This window comes from Physcomitrium patens, chromosome 21 (genome assembly GCF_059467195.1).
Source record: "Physcomitrium patens ecotype Gransden chromosome 21, ASM5946719v1, whole genome shotgun sequence".
NCBI classification, from domain to species: domain Eukaryota; kingdom Viridiplantae; phylum Streptophyta; class Bryopsida; order Funariales; family Funariaceae; genus Physcomitrium; species Physcomitrium patens.
In genome coordinates, this window is record NC_143430.1 from 2,782,211 (window position 1) to 2,786,945 (window position 4,735).

General features: G+C 38.7%; 1 long non-coding RNA gene across 1 annotated transcript; it reads left to right on the forward strand.

Moving 5' to 3' along the window:
• Window positions 1-1,369: 1,369 nt before the first annotated feature.
• Window positions 1,370-3,468, forward strand: LOC149986689 (uncharacterized). The gene is made up of 2 exons (XR_016499826.1): window positions 1,370-1,842; window positions 2,115-3,468. It is a non-coding gene; the product is annotated as an uncharacterized LOC149986689 (long non-coding RNA).
• The last annotated feature ends 1,267 nt before the right edge of the window (window positions 3,469-4,735 follow it).

The window sequence follows — 4,735 nt, forward strand, 5'->3', positions numbered from 1 at the left end:
CTTGTCACACCAAAGCTAGCCAGCACGGATTGCGGAAGGCAAGATGAATCGAATTTGGAGACCTCGAATGCGACGAAGAAGCCCAAGCTGCAGATGGCACATGAAAGCCGGAATGGGTGATGACTGGGTCCAGAACTCATCAAGCATATATAGGCTCGGATGACATGTATGAGATGAAATATTGGTAAATGTAAACTGGTGGTCAACTAACGTTGCATCGAACTCCCGACCCCCTTCACGTCTGAATGTCTGAACGATCTTCGCAAGGTCTGTACTGGCAAGTTTTCCCACTTGGAAATTGAAACCGATGAAACTGTCAGAAGTCGTCCTATCACTGAAGGCAACACACCCCTCAATGCGGCATGAGATGAGATTACCGGTGGATTTGTGAATAATACCTCCATCCGGCTACCCCCGGCACTCCCAGTCTTTACGGCGGGAAGACTATGAATCATGTTGCCTTGAATCCAGCTCCAGGTTCTTCGGACTGCTGGAGTGGGAACAACTTCATTTCCTCAGTTGGTGCGCGATAGAATCAGTGCCATACTTAGACCATGGTAATTGTTCACACAAACGTGGTTTTAGAATAAGGTCGTTCTGACCTCGTCCATGATCCTCAGGTTGTTTGTTCAGAACCCATGTGTCGGGTAAAGCAACAGTCATTAGGGTTGCTAAATGCTTTGGTCAAAGGGGGGGACCGAGTTACGATTGACCAGCCCACGGAACATTGAAAGTGTGGGGGATCCTGCTCGTGTTGGATACGCTGCACATCCATTCGCGAGCGCAAATCCAGGTGTTAGGTGGTACAATGTATCATTGGATAATATGTACAATCATTCTGAGAAGTGTGTACACAGCTTAGCTTTCTTGGGGTCATGGTAGCGAGTGCTCTGCGTCCTTGAATTCCCGGGGAATGCGCACTTGGCACTGACTTTTGAAATATATATATCAGTGTAGGCATGGCAACTTACAAGTCGTTGGCATTGAAGTGATGATTGTGCTGCAATAGTCCATGGTCAACTGAAATCGACGGAACTCACCCTATGTAGTATTTGAATTCCAAGCCGATTCAGAATCGACTGGAACACACGTGTTCGTGCATGTTCACCTCTAGTCCACACTTGAGTCTCCATGAACCGAATTGGTAAAATAGGGCTGAAAGTATGTACAGAAGTGAACGATGACCTGATACATCGTTCACACTGATCCACTTGTTCGTCCTAGTGTGAAATGTAGCTGGGCAAGCACCAACTTCAGCGTGTCGTTACCATTTTGGGATGCCTATACACTGCGAGAATGAAAAATCGGTTACGAAATCGATGCCTGAGTACCACGACTGTGTCATCATAACCTGGTCGGGACCACGATATTCTCGGGATACAGTTTTGTGGGTTGTTCTGGTCGCAATAGTTCCATTATGAACATGGTGATGCAATTTTGACTATTGTTTAAGTTCCAGTGTGAGGCTTTTCAAGTTTGTCGGTAGAATATTCGCGTCTATTTATTGCATTTATCACTTGATAATTTGTTTTCTCTGGTGGCCTTCTTACAGGAGTGCGATAGGACTTAATATATATGTAAAAGATGGGGTCGGCAACTCTAAGAGCATTCCTCTATGATTAGAATTGTAAGTATTGATGACCTGGAATTTCTGAGATATTTTATGATCCTTGGAATATTGCAATGTAGCAGAATGCTGCAATTGCAACCACAACTTGTGCCAATGCTAGGGGTTTTTTGGAGTATACTCGAACCCAACGTGTACTCCAGTGAAGTCAATAAACTATTCTGTAATTGTGTTTGATCATTGAAAGGAAATTCCAAGAGGTGCTTCACAAACCAGTAAGTAACATTCCACCAGTGTATGCCTTTGACTCATGCAACTGTCAATGTGAGACTGTTGCGTCGAGCTTATAATAGAAACATTGGCACAGTTTCCCTATTGATTCTTCGACCAACTTTAAGTCTCTCCATGCACTACGTGGTCCTACCCTCTTCCCAGATTTGTCATTTAAGTAGTCTACAATCATCGTACCACGGTAGGGGAATTCTATAATATTATTTGTTCCCTTCTTGTATGACTAAGCTTATTCCTACGTTGACAAGAGAAACAGAATGAAGCATATTTGAATCGGTAACGCTGCAAAGGAATCAAATCTGAGCACGGAATGAGAAGAATGTGGTCTTCTCCCACGTACTCTCGTTTTGGTACATTGAATCCACTAAGTACTGCCTCCACTGGTACAAGCAGCAGTCATCAACCAACAAGTAATTCAGAAAGAAATCCATGCTTCTGATGATTGTTAAGCATCCATGGGTTCCAATTGTAATACTCCTCATTGTTCTTAGGAGTATATTGATATTCTTTTCAAAGTTTAAAGGTGAATTATGATAATATTGCTACACCAGGACAATATACCTGACAAAACACGTGGGGTTATGAGGACAATGGGATCCAATTTTGATAAAAACGTCAACTTGAAATTTGAATATTATTTGGTGGTGAAAAGGAAACGTAGTTTCCGCTTTGCTCTCAACATTATACTTCATTCCGAAACATGTGTTAACCGCACATGTGTCAGAATGACTATGTGGATGTGCTTCGGAGAGTACATAGAAGCCTCAATGTGAATTTCGTTGAGGGGTTAAGATAATTTATTTGTTCTGGGGCTTACATCCCAGAGGGGGAAGATGCTGGACACAGGCGCGCGAAGTTAGTGCGTACCTCACCGATTTCTTCAGTGGCATGTCAACTAGGTGGGCAATGCTTTCAGGAATCAAGTAGCTTGATCGTTCAACACAGAGCCCTACACAGTATTTGGAGAGTACGGAGAGAACTGAGTTCCGACAGCACCAACTCCACCCTCGTACTCTGCAGCCTAAGACTCCAGCTGCGCCTCACTGTTGGAGAAATCGAATCTTCGACTTCGGTGAGAGAACTGTGTTGTGCCCGCAAGCTTTGGTACTGCAAAAACTGCTACGGTTGAGTTTCAATCCCTCATTTTTCTTGACAATCCCTTACTAACAAAAATAGGTGTAATTATGATGAGGCTCATTCACTGATAGATTTGATGCAATGAAATGAAGACACTTGTGTTAGTGTTTGCAGACCATTGTGCGTTGCATTTAGGTAGGATGTTTTGCTCTATAATGAACGGATGTGGGAAAGGAGAGTCTAGTTTCACCCAAATAGTATGAAATATTGCAGCACGACAATACCGAACTTGCATCGATTCGACTGAAAAAACTAAATTCTCCAATCTTCACAGCTTCAGTCTAAAATTGTAGATTGCCCAATCCTGGAAGTTCTTCCATCACTAAGGGCAGAGTCCAACTGTAAGCTGCTTTGAGCAAAGGCTGGGTTGATATCTAGACAATAAGATGCCTGTAGAGTTAGCTTCTATTGCAGATCTCGATGTTGAAGAAAGAGTCTGGATGTGAGTATAATCGGATCATTGCCTTCCATCACCTTCGGATCAATGTTTGATATATTGCAACATGAGTGAAATGAATACATTGATAACGAAAACATTGCCTTGCTAACATTGCTTCATCTTTCATTGTCTTCTTTTGGTGTTTGTCTTTCCGTTTACACAGAACATAACAATGGTAGTTTATGTGTGGTTTATAACGGAATTAATAGCCTCACTAAACTTGAACATGCAAATCCATCACCATAAAAACCGCTTTGTTTTTTTAGGACAGTGGCTGTGTTTTGAATAGTAGCGGTTGCATTTGCAAGAAACAGCACTTGAAAGAAAAGAGGTAGTCCTTACGCATTCTATATTTAAACTATTTAAACTATTATAACTTATTCATAGTAACTTGATTACTTGATATGCAATTACTTGATTGCACTTAGTTCACTTGTTTTGTATTTGTTAATTGCTTCTCTCACTTCACACCACCAATTATAAGAAACTCTTAATCAAAACCATCTTTTAATTTGAAGTAAAGGGTGAATTTTATTCTAATATTAAATTTTCTTTATACAAGCATAGTCTATGTGGTGGAAAATAAATATCTACCTAAGTTTTATACAAGCTATAGATAAGTAGAGTCACCTTTCAACTTTTACATATCCACTAAAATCATTAATTAGGATATATAAGTTTTTTTATTCTCTATCAATGTTGTACAAATATTTGACCACAAATATTTAAAATAAATAAAAATAAAAAATAAAACTTATAAGACAACATTTAAGGCAACTTATTGTTTAAAGTTTTTCGATATTGAAACATCATTGCCAATACTACTAAAGTTCTATAACAAAAACTATCTTACCATCTATTAATCCAATCTTATTAATAATTATATAAATTCTAAAACTTTAAAAAGAAGCCACTATAATATAATAATAGTTGCAATCAAAGATAATAAATTTAAAACAACCATTGGCATCTATTTAAGATTTTTGGTCCTAATAAAACTACAAGATGGTACACAAGATTGAAATGTTGTTTCAAGAAGAAAGTTTTGTTGCAATTTCTTTAATCATCTAAACTAATTTAATCATCCAAATTAATCATCTAAATTAATTGGAATAAAAGCTAAGATAAGTTAATGACTTGAAAAGAAATTAAGCCTTAATTTAAATCTCTCTATTCTATACTCTAAGCAATGCCAACCTATAATGCTAAACTAACAATGCCAAAATTTATATAATTGCCTTCTAAATAAGATTTAACAATTGTACTAAAATTTCGGGAGAAATAAATAAATTTAAATTGAA